This window comes from Nuphar pumila, chromosome 12 (genome assembly GCF_984573655.1).
Source record: "Nuphar pumila chromosome 12, dmNupPumi1.hap1.1, whole genome shotgun sequence".
In the NCBI taxonomy this organism is placed as follows: Eukaryota; Viridiplantae; Streptophyta; class Magnoliopsida; order Nymphaeales; family Nymphaeaceae; genus Nuphar; species Nuphar pumila.
In genome coordinates, this window is record NC_143260.1 from 97876440 (window position 1) to 97896558 (window position 20119).

Sequence of the window (20119 nt, forward strand, 5' to 3'; positions counted from 1 at the left end):
TTTCCACATTTTTCCCACCCTGAATATTGGACACGTAAGAAAGATAAGATCCTGTCAAACGTTGGGTGAGATTAGCAATCTCACCTAGCGTTTACAAGTTGCTAATCTCACCCAGCGTTTGACGGGATCCGCTCTTATATAGGAATGGGTGTCAATGGATCGTGTTTGATTCAGACTCAACAAGTATTAGACCTTATAAGATCAGTGATATATAAAAAGGCTTCATTAGAATTTTGGTCGGACTGAATTAATATATTGAGGCAGGCATGGTTTGTAATGTTTCATAGTAGACCCGGACTCGACCTGAGTATCAATTAAGATCCATAATTTTTCAATGTAAAAATGATACAAAAATATTATTTTATCGGGTATGAAGTCCGATTAAATCCCAATACCATCAGCTCAAGTCAGGTTTGAGTCTGGTTCTACTTAGGTCCAAACCAAACCCCGACTATTGACACCCCTATTTAGGAAGTATAAGGAAAAGCCAGTAAAAAACATTAATAAAAGCATATGAGAAACAACATAATATATATATATATATACTGTTAAAACTTGTTTATTTTGCTTAAAGAAGCCATTTTTTTTTATGCAGCAGCGCTTAGCATATGAAGCTCCACACATTTCTTGACATGGACAATGTGTAGGGATGTGCCCACAAGAGAGATGTTGAGAGGCCACCCAACGGTTACTCACATAAAAACACATAAACATTAAGACTAATTAATAAACTAGAAAATATTAGTTACAAAACATTAACATCAAGAGTTGTAACTCTTGGGGTTGAAGGGATTTCATCAGGAGGCATGTCTAATCCAACCCCTTTCAGGCTTACAAAAGGATTCAATGGTGTCAGACAAATGACATAAAAATCATTCATAGAGAATGTAAAAATTTATTTTTTGGGGTTTACATAAAATACCTGAAAGTAAAGGAGTTGTGAAGAGGACAGCACTTGGCAATTCATTGCATAACAGTGTAGGCTTCGACCTCGGGTTCGCTCTTTCGCACACGCACAACATTTTACACTGGTATCAAAGCACATAGATTGGTCTCTTTTGCGGAAGTACAAATCAAAGGAAGCCTTAGAAAAAATCAAACAAAGGATTTAAGCAAAAAAGTTAATAAATTTTCTTTTTTAACAAACAGTGATAAAATCAGATAAATCATGTTTGTGTGAGGATAGCATACCCAATTTCGAGGGCCTCAACAGTGCCTGAAAATCGATAAATCATGTTTGTTTGGGTTATAGTATAATCAATCATCATAGCTGAATTAAAATATAAATAACATTTAGTAATAAAATTTAATTCAGTTTCAATAATTTAAAATTTACATCAGAGTCTTTTTAATCTCAAATAACAAAATTATTTTTCCAAACCTATTTCCGAGAAAGAAAAAGACTGGCTCTCAATGCAGCCCAAGCATTCTGCATCCACTCTCCAGTTGCATATCATACTTCACCTAAAACCCATAAAATGGGTCAGACTTGTAAAAGTCTAGTAGAAAATGTTAGTCATTACTTATAAATTAAAACAAGCATGTAAAAAGATATTCCTACAACTCACACATATATACATCAATCATCAATTTCAGGATGTATACATTACAATGCCTCACAAGAATATAAATCATACACTTAGAATTTTTTCAATCATAAGCAATCAAATATCTATAAACATTTAAATATGAATGAGCAACTAAGAATGCATGCATTTACCCTTGCAAAACAGTCAGTCATTTATGCATGAGTAACATTATTATCTTTAATTAGATTTTCTTTTTAAATGATGCATGCAATGACTAATTAAATGCATAATCAATTTAGGTTTCATTTGTCAGCCATGTGAGTACGAATAACGGCAAAAACCTGGATCATGGCCATGGTGCAAGCAGTATATTCATGCAATTAAGGCTTTGGCTTGGCCAGATACCTTTCAACAGTCTTGGGTGAAGGACTATCGCATCGAGAAAGCGCTCCCAACACCTTCATCCTGATGCAGTAGACTTTCACTCATGAGTTTCATATTCTCCACGTTGCAGTCTAATATGAAGACTTCCCCTATCTTCGTGATTAGGGAGGAACAACCTTTCATGCTAAAAAAAATAATATCTACGAAGTTAGATGAACTACTTACCCTCTCCTTGTAAGCATCAATATTTAGTATTATATGGTTAACCTTTTTAATTAATTAAGTCCATGCAACTCACACTTCGAATCTAATTTAAAGATTCAGGCCTCTTCCGAGCTCATGAATGCATATAATTCAAATGCAATTTAATAGTCATACATCATTACACATTTATACAATTTTTTGACTTTAACATTCATTTATTAATGAACAATGATTATAAACAAATAGATGCATCTACGTTCAATCGCATTTCATGCATAATTCGTTCAATTTGATAGCAATTAGCAATAAAAGCCATGTTGTGTAACAAGTACCTTATTCAATTTGTGCCCTTAATTGGACACTCAATTCCTCAATAAAATTAGTATAGAATTATTTATGAAATATCATTCATTTCAAAATAAAATCATATTTGAACACCGGTGATGTATCGCATATAATGATCTGGTCCTTAACTAGTTCAGGATCTGTTGGACCCCCAACTATCTTACTATCACAACTGTCATAGAACTATATACATTTTGTAGATAGAGTTGAATTTCTAACAGATTATATAAAATTCTATCAATTTTTTGATGACACAAACCTTCATAAGAATTTCTTTGTATGAGGGAGATACGACATGTTTAGTATTCGCTTGTTCTTTTTTGTTCTAACTATCATTATTCTATGCACAATCTAGGAACATAGCCCAAAATTTCATAGATTATGTGAAATTTCGTTATTTTTCTAACGCAACAAACCGTTCATAAAAACTCCTCCAAACGAAAGATACTAATATGCGTAATAACAGAAAATGTACATTCGGGTGAGCAAAATTTGGCCACCCAAATTGAATTTTTCATAAATTTTCAATAATATCATATCATACACAATTCCAAAAATCTCAACTCATAACAATACATCTTTTTTTACAAACAAATCCCATTTTCATAGCTATTAAACTGGAAAATTGATTTGTCTTCCATCAAACTATTTAATCAGAAAAGTTTTCAATATTTTTCCTAATTTCATGTATTTACATTATTTTTTTTTCCACAAAAAAAAAATCATATTTTTATTTTTTTTATATTGACAACATATGCCACGAATAAGAGAATTAAATCAAGTGCACTTAATTATTTTACAAAAAAATTGATTATATATCTCCCTATTGAAGTCGAAAGCTATTTTTTTTTTTAGAAATCCATCTTACATGGTTGGCATAAATCTTAGGCATTTCTATCTATTTTTTTTCTAGGGACTAAACTAACCCTCACCATGGGACCTGATCACTCCCTACTTCTCTAACATACCTTTGGATCCATGAAGGGTTTTTGAAAACCCTTTATGCCTCGAATTCACACTAGTCATTTATGTTTGATTTGCCTTATTCGGCTAAAACACATAAACTGGTACATGTTTTCTTTTTTTGTTAGCTTAGACTCTAGACCAGATTCTTTATCACACGTATATGTGTGTCTACATATCTGATTTGATATGCATACATGTATATGTGTACACAACCTAATTTTAATTTAAATCCCTAAACTAGATTCAAGTAGAATTTGATTTATCACTTAATAAACATGATTACATGACTAAATCGCATAGACATGTAAATTTTAAATTATTGAAACTGAATTAAATTTTATTAGTGAATGTTATAAACATTTTAATTTAGTTGTGATTATTGATTGTATTGTAACCTGCTCAAAATGTGTAACCCAAAGAAAAATTTTGTTTTCACTGTTTAAAAAAAAACTCTTGAAATTTTCTTGTTAAAATTTTGGGGCATTACAAATTGGAATCAGAGCGGGATGAAAACATTGGCTTAATGCTCGTCCAATAGTTCGACATCGCTTGGTAAGTAGGTTTAATTGTTTATTTGATTTACTTATGGTGTTATTGTTTGATAGAATTTTATTTTCGTAATTGTGAACCTAGAAAATGAACGTAGGACATCACATGTGTGATAAGTTAAAATAGGTACTCTGTTGGTAATTGCCAATTAAATCTTTTTTATATTGTAGTAATCATAGTAGTCCAGTGAAAGCGTGATAACTTTTTTTTTATAATTTGATATTAAATTTCGAGGACGAAATTTCTTTTTGAGAAAAATAATATAATACCCATAAATTTTTTTACAGTTATTAAGCAAATAAAAGATAAAAATAAAATATCTATTTTTTTTATAACTAACCTTAGTTAAATTTTGAGGACAAAATTTCTTTAAGGAGGGAAGGATGTAGAACCCATAATTTTTTGATATTTTACGAGAAATAAAGGTGAATCTTAAAAATATTGTTTGAAATTAAGACAAAATATAAATTTTAATTCGAGCTTTAAATATGATTTAGAATGAATTTCTATTAGAAATTTATTCTGAATTATGTTTTGAGTTTTAATCTAATTTAATTTAAAGTTTTATCAAATTTGGATTTCGATTGGAAATTTGAATTCAGATGAGATTTGGATTTGAAAATGGATTTAATATATATCTTGAATATTATAATTGGATTTGGGTTTGATTCAAACCTAAATTAAGGCTTAATTAAATGTCAATTCAAGTTTTAATTATACAATAATTTGAATCTTTATTGAATTTAAATTAAATTTGGATATAATATCTACTTTTCTTCAGAGTATTTTTAATAAATAAAACAATATTAATAATAAATTTTATGATAAATGAGTGCAAAAGTGTAAATTCCTTTTTGCGTGTGTACATTGTCTTTCATTACAGTATAAAAAGGACAAAATTCCTTTTTGCGGGTATACATTGTCTTTCATTACACATTCAACATGATTATTTCTCAATGGCTTTTATCACACGTCCCACATTGAATTATGTATGACAACTCTTCTTAGAGGACTTTGATCTATTTAGTGAATGCAAATTTAGACCCATACTACCATCTAATGATTTGTTGTACCTCTTATCAAAGAAGCGTTCAATGTATTAAATTTACCTTTTAAATTTACTTTCCTTACAAGAGGACATATTGATCTGACCAAGGGTCCTCTCCTTGTTAACTTTCCCATAAGGTGATGATGTGAGATTGACAATAGAAGAATCAACTTTGGAAGTTGGCCTTCCTTTCCTTACCTAGGTCATACACCATGTAGGTCCTCTATACACAAAATCGTGTGAGTGAGAAATAAGCTCAAACTTTACTTTAACCCAGTCCTAGTTCAAGTAGGTTATTCACCTAAATGTACATCTATTTAGATAAATCCTTTCAGAACGTGTGGGAGAGATTTTTCACACCTACTTTTTATCAAATCCACTTTTAAGTAAGATTTTTTTTATGCATTACATTTTATTTTATTTTTTCTACTTAGCTAACCTAAGTTTAGGTACCTATATGATGTACATATGTACATCATATGATTAGAATGCCATGCAAGGGGGTCCACAAGGCTGGACATCCACCCTTGTGTAGCTTCTTTCCATTTTTCAATCTAGTGAAACTTGCTTGGCAAGCAAGTTGACTTTGTCTTTATATTTTTTTCTTTCCCTCTTTCAAACTTTTCATATAATTTTTTTTTCTTCTTTGGCTTGTTAGCCCATCCTAGATCCTTCTAGGATGGGACACCCTCTTGGGAGGGTTTTCATGTGATTTGAAAACTTTTTGACATTAACCTCTATGTTTTGGTTTTTTGGAAACTTAAACCTTATTTTTAAAGTTTTAAATTATTTTTTCTCAATTTGACTTTGAGATGCCATATAGGATGGGCCCCATAGAGGACGCCCCACCTATAGACCTCTATTGCCTTATACAATTTAGTTAAATTTAAATTTTTATTTTATATTAATTAATTTACTAATTGACTTTTTTGGTATTTTAAATTTTAAAATGCCTAAACTAAAATTTATTTTTTTGTAATTTGGATTTCAAACTCATAAAGCTAAATTCAAATTTATTAAAATTACATTACATAAGTATCAAATTATTCTAAGTTCATCTAAAATTATATTCAACTTTATTTCGATAAAATTTATTAATTATTTTATTAAATTCTATCTTTTTTAAAATTTTGATTCTGAATGCGAATTTCACTAAAACTAACTTGAATCAACTTTAATTTTTCATAGGATCTTACTTATAATTAATCTTATGCTAATTTATATTTTTTCACCCCTTTCTCATAAAATTTATCATTAATATTATTTTATTCATTAAAAATACCTTGAAGAATTACAAATATTACATCCAAAATTCAATTTAAATTCCAAATTAAAGTTTGATGAACATTCAAATTATTATATAATCCAAACTTAAATTGATATTCAATTAAACCTTGATTTAGGGTTGAATCAAACACAAATCCAATTATAATATTTGAAACATATATTAAATCTAAATTCAAATCCAAATATGATCCAAATTCAAGATTTCAATCAAAATTCAAATTCGATAAAACTCTAAATTAAATCTTGATTAAAACGTAGAACACGATTCAGAATAAATTTCTAATTGAAATTCCTTTATAATCCTATTTAAATCTCAAATTATAATTTAAATCCTATCTTATTTTCAAATAATATTTTTAAGATTCACCTTTATTTCTCATAAAATATAAAAATTTTATGGGTTTTACATCATTCCATCTTTAAAAAAATTTCATCCTCGAAATTTAACTAAGGTTACTTATCAATAAAATTCTGGATATTTTATTTTTATCATTTGTTTTCTTAATAACTATAAAAAAAATTATGAAAATTATATTATTTCCCCAAAAAATTAATTTCATCCTCAAAATTCAATATCCAATCATCAAACTTGAGAACTTAAAAAAAAAGACACATTGCACTACTCTGGTTACTATAGTAAAAAAAAGGGTTTAACTAGCAATTACCGACATAGTACCTATTTTAACTTATCATATCTGTGATGTCTTATGATCATTTTCTAGGCTCATAATTATGAAAATAAATTTCTATCAAACAATAACACCATAAGTAAATCAAATAAACAATTAAACCTACTAATCGACCGATGTCAGACTGTTGGACGAGTCTTGAAAATAATGTTTTCATCCCGTTTTGATACCAATTTGTAATACCCCTAAAATTTCAACCTGAAAATTTCAAGAGATTTTTTTTTAAATAGCGAAAATAACCTTTTTTTGTTAAATATTTTGAGCAGATTGCATTACAATCAATCATCATAACTAAATTAAAATATGAATAACATTCACTAATAAAATTTAATTCAGTTTTAATAATTTAAATTTTACATTAGTCTTTTCAATCCAAAATAACAAAATTACTTTTTCAAAACTATCCCCAAGAAAGGAAAAGATTGACTCTCGACGCTGCCCAAGCTGCCCAAGCATTTTGCATTTGCTCTGCAATTGCATGTCATATTTCACCAGAAACCCATAAATGGGTCAGACTCGTGAAAGCCTGGTAGAAAATGTTATTCAGTACTCATAAATTAAAATGCGCATGCAAAAGAATATTTGTATAACTCACACATGTAGACATCAATAATCAATTTCATGATGCATATATTGTGATGCCTCACACAAATTTCAATCATACATACTTGTAATTTTTTTAATCATAAGCAGTCAAATATCCATGAACATTTAAATATGCATGAGCAGTTAAGAATGCATGTATTGCAGAACGGTTAGCCATTTATGCATGAGTAACTTTATTATCTTTAATTAGATTTTCTTTTTAAATAATGCATACCATGACTAACTAAATGCACAATCAATTTAGGTTTCACTTCTTAGACCTGTGTATACGAACACTAGCAGAAACCTAGATTAGGGCCATGTTGAAGGTGGTATATTCATATAATTATGACTTTCGCCTGGCCAGACACCATTCATCAGTCTTGGGCGAGGGACGACCACATCAAGAGAGCGCATCCAATACCTTCATCCTGATGTATCAAACTACAACTTATGAGTTTCTTACCTTTCACGCTATAGACTAATAGGGAGGTTGACCCTATCTTCATGGCTGGAGAGAAGCAACCTTCTGTGCTAAAAAAATTTGTGTTCACGAAGTCATACGTATTGCTTACTCTCTCATTATAAGCATCAATATTTAGTGTTACATGGTTAACCTTTTTAATTCATCCATACAACTCATACTTTGAATTCAATTTAAAGATTCAGGTCTCTTTCAGGCTCATGGATGCACATATTAGAAATGCAATTTAATAGTCATGCCTCATTACATATTTATATAATTTTGTTGTCTTTAACATTCATTTATCAATGGGCAATGATTATAGACAAATAGATGCATCCATATTCAATCACATTTCATGCACAATTCATTTAGTTCGATAGTAATTGATAATAAAAGACATGTTGTGCAATAAACACCTTATTCAATTTGTGCTCTTAATTGCACACTCAATCCCTATATAAAATTAGTATAGAATTACATATGCAATATCATTTATTTTAAAATAAAATCACATTTGAACACTGATGAGGTATTGCATATATTGATAACTCGGTTCTTAGCCGATTCGGGATCCGTCAAAACCTCAAACTGTCTTATTGTTATGACTATCACAAAACCATGTACAATCTGTGGACATAGTTTAGTTTTTAATAGATTATAGAAATTTTTGTTAGCTTTCCAATGCCATAAACCATTCGTAAAAATTTCTTCGTATGAGGGAGACACAATAGGTTTAGTGTATGCCTATACTTTTTCTGTTTCAACTATCATTGTTCATAAAAACTCCTCTGGATGAGCGAGATATGAACGATTTACCAGACAAATGTTAGGTCAAATATACGTAATAACAGAAAATATGCATTTAGGTGAGCAAAATTAGGCCACCTGAATTGATTTTTTTTATAAATTTTCATTAACTTGTCATACACTATTCCAAAAAAGTTAACTCATAACAATACATATTTTTTTATAGACAAATATCGTTTTCATAGCTATTAAACTGAAATCGATTCGTCTTCCTGAAAACTATTTTCTCAAAAAAGATTTTGGTATTTTTCTTAATTTTATACATTTTTAATATTTTTTTTTCATAAAAAATATTGCATGTTTTCATTTTTTCTATATTGACAGCATATACCATGAATGAGAGAATTAAATCAAGCACACTTACTTATTTTACAAAAAAAATGATTGCATATCTCCCTATTGAAGTCGAAAACCATTTTTTTTTTAAATCCATCATACACAGTTGGCATAAATTTTATGCATTTATATCAATTTTTTTCTCTAAGGACTGAACTGGCCCCCTCTATGGGATCTGATTAGTCCCTACTTCTATAACATACATTTGAATCCATGAAGGGTTTTGATTCACAAACATTTTGTGCCTCGAATTCAGACTAATCAAATATGCCTGATTTGCTTGTATTCGACTAAAACACAGACATGTACATATTTTTTTTCTTTTTGTTGGCTAAGACTCTAGACCAGAGTCGTTTTCACAAGTATGTGCATATGCACATATATGATTTGATATGTATACATGCATATGTGTGCACAACCCGATTTTAATTTAAATCCCTAAAACCGATTCTAGTAGAAATCGATTTCGATCTCGAAAAACACCTCTACTCTAAATATGATAGTTTCGACATTGAATCCTCACATAAGAGGTTCAATGCAAGGTTTATCTATTTAGAATTGTAATAAAACTCATGCGTATGAGTTTCGATCTATAGGTATAGAATAGAACCCCTACCTCGTTAAGATGAAACTGAGCGCCAAGTCGTAAGGTACATGATTCGTAGGGCCTGTCGGATCATTCAGTTGACCCTTCTCCTTTGCAACTACGCCTCCACTTTAATGTAGGTCACCACCTTGAAGAATAGATAAGGAGTACTGGACCAAAATTGGGAGAAGAAGATCAAGGGAGAAAGAGGGAGAATTTAGAGAGAAGAGAGAGTATAGAGAAAGAGGAAAAGCAAAATAGAAAAGGGGCGTGAGCTCCCCTTTTTTATATGTTTTAACTCTCTTTTTTAATTTAATTATTATGGCAATGTAGGGGACGTCCCACCCACATTGAGAGGCATCCCATCTTGATTTCAACCACCAAATAAGTTAAAAAAAAACTCTTTAAAACTTTTGTTGTTAATGCATGTCACCTTGTGTGGTTGTGTTTCATGTTATACCTCTCTTTCATTACACATTCAACATGATTATTCTCAACGGCCTTTATCACATGTCCCACATTAGATTGTGTAAGGCATCTTGTGAGACCCTCCTTAAAATTTCATGAAAAATTTAGCCATTTTTTTTCTTTTAAATAGAGCATATCGCGAAAAATTAAATATGTATTTCTTTTAAATGTTTTCTCAACTCTTTTTGTAAATGTTTCTAGCACTAATGAAGAACAAACATTTTTACAAAAAAATTTATTTCATTCATGTATTCATCACTGATTGTAAAATTCAGGACTGAGTTTCATAAAATTATATTCAATTATATTTCTGATAAAATCCCAAAATACAGAGCACTCCCAGGAAGAGAAGGGTTCATGATCCAACTCCAAAGATACTCCAGTTACGCATAATTGTCGCAGTCAAGCTTGCCTACTCATGGATGCCTGAAAAAAGAGAAAATAAGCAGGGGTGAGACAAACCACATGTTTTATTAGATAACATGACCAACAACTATGCAATAGCGAACATGGGTAGGTCACTAGGCCAAACTGGACTCTAGTTATGTCCATGGCTAACAATGAGTCTCAAATTCTGACTCGGCAAGATTTGACTCAACAAGACCTCTATCTCGAGAGGTCAAACAAACAACTAAACATAATCTAAATGTATGCATGTATTTTTTTTTATTATTATTTAGGTTCATCTATTGTTCTCTACCAATGCACATTACAATTTTTCTTAGTTCTCACTTTCATTATTATCTCCACGAGGGCACCACTGTCTCGGGTCACTATAGGCTTGCCAGTCTATATGGGGGTGTACATTCATGAGTGATTTAATATTTTATTTTAAAGCCTATAAGAACACGGTTCACCAACACCAAGATACATAAATCATTTGTCAATGAGTTTCTTGCCTTGAAAAAGAGTCATAATGCACTACCGCTGATGTACGCAGTTGTGCTTTCACAATAAAAAGAATTCATCATCCCTTAAGCTACCGTGGTCAGGGACTGGTCCACTTTAGTGACCAAAGCGGGGCCCATAAAAGTGACATGCCACCACCAGCTGAGAAAGAGTCTGTTGACAACTCGACACAATTCCAAGGGATTGGTGCAAGCTCGCTCTCAAGGTGAGTAAAGAGTCACTCAAGGTGACAAGTTACCTTATCTTTCAGGGCATAACCAAAATATGTGTATCTTGTTTAGTTTAATTTTTTATTCATTATCAAATTCTTAATTTCTCAAAGTACCCTTTAGGTACTCATAGCCTTGCCAAACAAGACACACTAAAATTTATTTTGAAAATGAGAATTCATTTTTTTGAAATAGTGCAAACATCTCATTGCGCTCTAAATGAGTTGTTATTGTGCCTAACCACTAAGCTCTCACTTGGAAAAATCATTTCCTAAAGTCCAAACCTAGACAAATTAAAAAAATTTGTGGATATTCATAAATCCAAATTTTATGAATCTCAAACCTTATACACGACCCCCAGGGCCCATGTAAAAGTTAAATGTTCTTTTTTTTATACCTTTTTTTAGGTTTAATTTATTGTTGAAGGCTTTAGAACAACTAAAAATACAATTTTTAGTTTTCTATCTCTCCTCTTTTTTTTCTTACTTTCTTTCTCTTCTTTTTTTTCCTCAAAAGCCCTAGGGGCTGATATGATATTTTTCTAAGATTTTCTATTTTATTTTTCTCATGCTACACAAACAAGTAAATTTTTTCATTTAAAAAATTTATCATATCAAAACTTTTTATAGACAAAATTTCCTTTTTCTATGAGATTTTTTTTTGCTTCCAAACATGCCTAAAATGACTCAGTCAAAATTTGTGTCTACAACCGCCGATTACACTTCTTTATAAATTACAAGTATTGGAGATTTCAAAAAATGATTTCAAAAAATTCTTTGTCAAAAAAGTTTTATTCATAAATTGAATTTAAACTTATTGGCCATAGATATGAAATCTTTTTATCATCCAAGAGTTGATTCGTGCAGGATCGCCAGTCAGGAAAGTTGATTGGGAAGACCATAGATGAGGAGATTTGTACTACATGAATATTTTGTATATTTCAAGATTTTTTTTATAATTATGCCTCAAAAATATATATAAAAACTTGGCATAGAAGATTAAGAGATCCAAGTGTATTTAAAATTTCTTTTTTTCCTTTTCTTTTTTAAAAACAAAATGAGAAATAATTTGTATGCAAAGATTGTGTTCTTCAAAAAATAAAAACTCTTCATTTTTATTTTAGATCTCATGAAACCAAGACATCTTTTGAATTGGTGCACTCAGATGTATGTGACCTGTTCTGATCATGTCTAATGGAGGATTTTCCAATTATGTCATGTTTATTGATGACTATACTAGGTATACTTGGAATTATTTTTTAAGCAAAAATCAAAAACTTTATCTTGTTTTAAAGAATTTCATAACTTAATAAAAAATCAATTTCAAACCAAGATACAAATCTTTTGTTCAGATTTGAGAAGAGAATTTGTATCAAAAGTCTTTAAGAGTTATCTAAAAATAATAATATTTTTCATCAAAGTTCTTGCCCAAAACCCCACAACAAAATGGTTTTGTCGAAAGAAATCATAGACATATCATCAAGACTACTGAAACACTGTTTATTTGAGAAAATATTCTAAAACTATTTTGTGCCAAAGTCGCTCTCATCGTTGGCACTTAGTCATTTGGTGGTGGTGGAATAGGACTTGGATCGTTCATTTTTATGTTTTAACCGTGAAAAATCGATCGTAGACATGTAAGATTTACGTAGCCAATGTTTTGTATACAATTGGAGCATTTATGATTTGATTATTTTAATTTTCAACAACTTTGAATATATTCTTGATATGTTCTTTATGTTTTTATAGTTGAAAAAGTTGTTTCTTGGACCAAAAAATCAAACAATGAATTTTCCCTAAAAACGATTTTGAGAAACATGCGAAATTAGGGCTTTGCTATTATTTCGTATTACATCTAATCATAATATGATTCTTTATTATGTTGTTCACGTATTAATCTGTATTAAGTTAGATCAAACAAAACAATAATCAAATTCTAAAGGTTGTATAAATCTTAAAAGGATTTTTATAAAATCATTTTCTGATAAACCTAAAGCTATGATGTCAAATACATTTTTTCCAACCAATTTTAGAAAGAAAAAAAATCAATAATTCTATGAATACATGTCCGAAAAATCTAAATAAAATCATGATTATGTGCACATCTTGATCTTGAATTTAGAATGTTGTTTCGATTATTTTGGATCTATATTGATACAAATATGCCTATTTTAAAAGAGCCCCAATTTTTTGCTCTGTTTACATAATGATTTTGACCCATCTTTATTAAACATTGTAAACACCTATAGAAAATGATTACAAATATTTTATAAAAATTTTGGGTAAATTTTAATACCTAATATCAGACTGTGTAAAAAGGGTTTTGTCAAAAACGTTCTGCAAAAATTTCAAGAAATACCTTAATCTGATTAAAATCCTGCAGATTACAGATTCTAGACAGAAACTCTATTATAATAGGGTTTCATAAAAGATTTTTAATTATTTATGTATTTATTATTTTTGTAAACGGTTTGTTGGGTTGTATTCTTGACAGGTAACCACGATAAAAATCTCATGATTTTATCAGTGTTCTGCTATTCTCGACAAATTTTATAAAATTGGGTTACTAGAGATCCAAATTTATTTTAATAATTATACTTATTTTTTATTAACAACATATTAGATACTTATGATTTTAATATATTTTTGACATATATTGAATATTACCAGTGATTATATGTTACATTGCACCAAGATCAATGAGTTAGACATATGATAAGATCTTATTGTGATGTTTATGTAAATCGTATGTATAATACATGACTCTTTTTGCATTATCCTGCAAATATATTATTCTAATTGATTCTAAAGGCATACTTAAATGAGATATAAATTGTTTGGACTCGTATGTCTTATTTGCTTGAGAAACATATGTGTATAATGTATGCTGAGATGATCAATAAGATTTTGACGTACCTTTCTTATGCAATTATATCTAAGGTGATATATTGATTTATTTGGTGAAATAATGTATATACGACTTTCATCTTGTGTGCATAACTCAAACTACGTAGGAGTTATGTATGTTGAGGTTTAGTTGCTTCGTATTATGAAATATGCATGTTCATGTATGCATGCATATAACTCGTGTTTTGTTTACACATGCTTCGAGGTTCAATTTACAAAAATACAATGTTCATTTTGGCAATGATTGATATGTAAGATAATATTCTTCTATATGATATGATTTAAATGTCACATGATGTAAAAATTTGAATACATGCAATAAATGTTTAAGTTCAATAGTGAACTATGGTTTATGAAACCTTATTTGGTTAAATGTATGATTTCATAATTTTAGTACCATATAAAATGATGTATGATGCGATGTTTATTGATTGTATATATGTGTGTGCCCGTGTTGGTGGTTGTAGACCCTGAGAGTGATCAATTGTATTGATGCATGTATGATAATAGTTTTCACTAGATATTGTACCCGTTGAGGAACTGTTCTCAAAGGACTCTATGTGAGGGTGTGTATGACCAGATCAAGTAATACGCTAGAACGGTAAGTCTTTATGAGAAAGTCATTGTCCAACAGCGGGTAGCCCGCGAAGACGGTATGAGTGCAGAAGTGAGTGATCATGATCATCATTGTAACACTGGTGTCAGTCTCCGAGTAGAGTTCTCTCAGAGTGACCATTTTTTCTCACGATTTTGGACTCCGTCCTTGAGGGATACAACTCAGGGGGTTACTCGAGCATAATAAAATACATAGCATAATAAACATCCGAGCTAGTCAGCCTATTTTGGGTTGGTCTATGTCATACCCAAGTAGACCAAGAAATTAAGATGAAACATAAATTACTTGCTCACATTACTTTATTGCATTTTACTTTATTTTATTTTATATTACTGTAAATTATTTTTATTCCTGAAAGTTGGTAAATTCATGCTCATTGATATATGTCTTGTTCTCATTTGAAGTTTGATGTTAGCATATTTAAGATTGTTATTTCATACTTATAAATTTTGAATTTATGAATAGCTTATAGAAATTTAATATTTGCCTTGTTGATAGTTGATTCAAATTCTGAGATACTTATATCACACAAGCTTTGTGTGTTGTACATTGCATTAGCTATATGAATTTTATTAGGACTTTTTAAAGTCTCATTCTTTCAAAATAAAATATTTTTCAGGAGACATGTGACGGCCAGAGCGAGTGCAAGAAGCTGAAAGGGGTTGTGTACACTAATGTTTTCGATGATCCCAAGGGATTCTTATTTTATTTAAATTTCAATACTTTCTAAATTGTTAAAGTACTATTTAATTGGATATTTGATTATTAGTTAAATTACTTTGTGCATGGTCAATTTCTATTCAGGTATGTGAGGGTAGTACTTCTCATAATGTAATGTGTCTGGAGATTTAACCAAGAACCCAATTTATAAATTTGATTTCAAAAATCAATACTTTTTCACTGTGTTTACTTACCTAATAATAAAATAAAGATTTTTTCATTTGGATGCCTTAACTTCGAACCTTATTCTATGGAGCTATTAAATGTTGTTGCATGCTTTGGCTAACTCCTAAAAGCTTGATTCGATTAAGGTGAAACCAATGATGAAAAACTTGGTATATTAATAATTTCTTTTATGTAATGGTTTAATCAGATTCATTAATGGATGATTTCATACTAGATCTGGTACTAGGAGGCTAAGACATGCTTGCGCTTGCGCTCAGGTGGGTCGTCTAGTACTTGATACGGTTAGAACGAGTCTGTTGATAAGACTGTTGCATTATTACATTTATAATATTTTTTTTTAGTATTTTTTGTTTGAAATCGTTCGAGCCGTTACACCACACCTAGTCATTTGGATGCGTAACTAGAGAAGAATGGGATATTCCTTGTTGGACTATAAACAAATATCGCTCATTCAAACTCATAAAATAAGATCGACAAACTTAACATGCATGAACATTAAGTACTCAATTCTTGTCAACTCATATAAACTTCTTAGGTAGTAAACAATATATTTTGGAAATAATTACATATTTTAGTGGTAAAATCTTATTACTTCTAACTATGAAGTAATGCATTTTTTTAATCTTATTTCTTTCATTTCTAAAACAAGCCAACTCAAACTCGGCTGGTCTTCCAACCCTATCTATAAGAGGTGCATCGATTTTAGTTACAATAGTATATTCAATATATCACCGCAATCAATGAATTGGTTAGTAAAGTACGCCACAAAGAATGCTTCAATTACTACCACATTCTATTCCCTTATATGCTTGGAAATTTCACAAGAATAGTGTACCAAACCATGCCTTGTGTCATGAGTCCATTTGACATAGTTGTTTTATATATATATATATATATATATATATATATAGAGAGAGAGAGAGAGAGTTGAACATATTAAGCTGCATTTTCTTGTTTTGCCCCATAGTTTGAAGTGTTTTATGATAAATCTGAACAGTTATAAGAATCAACTCTTGGATCATATTTTTTTAATGAAATTTTGTATTTTTATGAGCCGGGATAAATTGATGCCTTCATAGCCATTGATTTTGGATCACTAAAAAAACATGTATACATGTCAAATTCTAGTGATCCACAAGCCGGTCCTTACTAAGCAAAACCTATAGATCACATCTATGGTGTTAGATGTGAGAAAAATACCAAAAAAACTATGATTTTGCAAGGGTGGAGCAAAACAAGAAAATGGGTAGAACCAGCACATTACTCACTCTCTCTCTCTCTCTCTCACACACACACACACACACACACACACACACACACACACACATATATATATATATATATATATATATATATATATATATATATATATATATATATAGAGAGAGAGAGAGAGAGAGAGAGAGAGAGAGAGAGAGAGAGAGAGAGAGAGAGAGAGAGAGTTGAACATATTAGGCCCCATTTCTCGTTATGCTCTATAGGTTTTTAAGTGTTTTATGATAGATCTAAACCGTTAGATGTGTTTAGCATGCTCGATTTAGTGGGAATCGACTATTGAATCACATTTTTATGACGAAAAAATATATTTTTATGAGCTAAAAAACTAGTACCTTTATAGTCATTGATTTTGGATCACCAGAAAACCTGTATACATGTCAAATGGCTATCCAAAAGTCTGTTCCCAATAAACAAAACCTATAGATCACATTTACAGTATCCGATGCGTGAAAAAATACTTAAAAGTATAACTTTTGAAAGAGCTTATTGAGAGCTAACGAAAAAAGTGGCCTAAGGAACACATTACTCATATATATATATATATATATATATATATATATATATATATAATTGAACATATTAGGCCCCATTTCTCGTTGTGCCCTGGTTTGCTTTATAGGTTTTAAGTGTTTTATGTTAGATCTGAACTCTTAGATGTGTTTAGCATGATCAATTTAGTGGGAATCGACTCTTGGATCATGTTTTTTCGATGAAAAAATATGTTTTTATGAGCTGGAAAAAACTGCTACCTTCATAACCATTGATTTTGGATCACCAGAAAAACCTGTATACATATCAGATTCTAGCGATCCAAAAGCTAGCTCCCACTAAATAAAACCTATAGATCACATCTATGATGTTAGATGTGAGAAAAAATAAAATCTACAATTTTTTAAGGGATCTAAGTAAACCTAATGAAAAAAGGGCCTAAGGAATGCATTAATCTCTCTCTCTCTCTCTCTATATATATATATATATATATATATATATATATAAAATCCTGCCACCCAACCCCCCTTCGGCCTCCCTGTCATTTCACCCTTAGAACAATGCCCACACTCTAATGCTCTATTTGGGAGTTGCTGTTGAAACCGTAGATGAGGATTTTGGGAATTTCGGCTCGCCTCTGTCGATTGGTTCGGTGTAATTGGAAGGGGAGATCAGAGCGGAGTTGGGACACTCCACTTCAGTGTTGTGAGAGGCGTACGCCTCAGTACCTGAAGCGTACGCCTCAGAGGCGAGGCGCACGCTCAAGGTACTGAGGCGTTGCTGTGATGCGCCCCTCATCAACCTCCGACCAGTTGTGACCACCGACCACCGGAGTTGCTGTGCTGCAGCTGCTGCTCAGTCTTCTCCGACCACCGGACGACCGGCATATCCCTCGCTTCCGTACCAGCTGGGCGGTGGTCCTTCTCTTACTGCCTCCCCTCCCACCGCTTCACTTCCATTCCAGTTGTGAGAGGCGTACGCCTCAGTACCTGAGGCGTACGCCTCAGAGGTGAAGCGCAGGCTCAACGCCTCGCTTCGCCTCATCGCATTTAACAACCTTGCTCCACTTGTTCAATTTGTCGAAGTTCAATAACATCCTTCCGAGGATGTTGCGAACTCCATCTTTGGGATACAGATTAGCAGCTGTGGGGCCCAAGTGATCACGTGATGCTAGGGTTGCAAACAGGTCAAATTCAAGATGGGCTTTTGCAAATTTTGACTGTTTTAGATCTGATTCCACATGACTACTCAATGTATTTTGTGATCTTAAATCTGAACCGATTACATCCCTAGATGATGCAGCAACACACTAAAAGTGTGCAATTGCATTGCACATGATCCTCCCACTACAAACACACCCCAAAAGACACGGTTCTTATTTATACATATTTGGATCAATGTTGTCCGAATCCACATTGGGTTTGGACCGATCTTCAAAATGATTTAGAGAATTGGCTGATTCAGACTCTGAACCAAATCGAGTTGAATCGATCAAGCTTTCACCATCAGATGACATGTGTCATTACCAAAATAAAATAATAAAAAGAATTAAATAAATCTTTAAACCCCTTAAAAAATATTCAAAATAATTAATCCAATCGGCCCACTTTAGAATCAATTTTTGGGTCGATTTGATCCGAAATGTTTCTAACAACATTGATGTGTGAACCCTTTATCCATACCCGAAAATTAATGTTTGATCACTGTTACTGTTCGGACCCTTCGACCCCACCATAGTGATAAAAGTTAAAAACGGAAAAATATCGGCAGCCAAAAAACTCGTGAGAAATTGAAAAAGATCTTGAAATCTCACATTTGATGGCAAAATCTTTGCAATAAAAATTAATTTTTATAAAGAAATATATAAAAATATTAAAAACACATGGTTTAAATTGCGAGTTTTTTGTTTTTGACGAAAAACTCGCAAGAAATTACCGTTTTTAACTTTTAGTTAATTTCTCGCGAGTTTTGTCACCATGCGGTCCCCCATCCCACACACGAGCGGTCTTTCTTATACGCCCTCTCGAGCGCGCCGTTCTCTCTCTCCTGCAAAACAGGGTTCCCGCCCCCGGGGACCCTCCCTCCCTACCTCCCAGAGATGAAGAACCTGAAGCTCTACGCCGAGTACGGTGCGAAGATCGAACTTCCGTCCGATGGGGAACGCCTGACGCTCTCGGACGTCGACCCCGAGCTCAGCCGACTGTTCTTCGCTACCTCCGCGAACTCCATCTACGTCCTCAATCTCTCTCCTTCTCAGGTAAGAATCTTCTCCAACACTTCATCCCTTCTTTCCATTTTAATTTGAAATTAGAGGAGTTGTTGTTGTTATTATTATTAGTTTGAAATTAGAGTAGTTACTTGCTCATGATTTAGGTCAGTCATAGGGGCAACTCGATCTTTCGAGTAACCTGAGTTTGGAAGAATCGATTCATTGTCGACCACCGTGGGAAAATTCTCATATGTACTGCTTACGTGATTCTAGAAACACTGGATTGTTTGGATGAGCTTCCGTTCTGAACTCAATGTCCATGATTTGATTCATTTGGTGGTTTGGTTG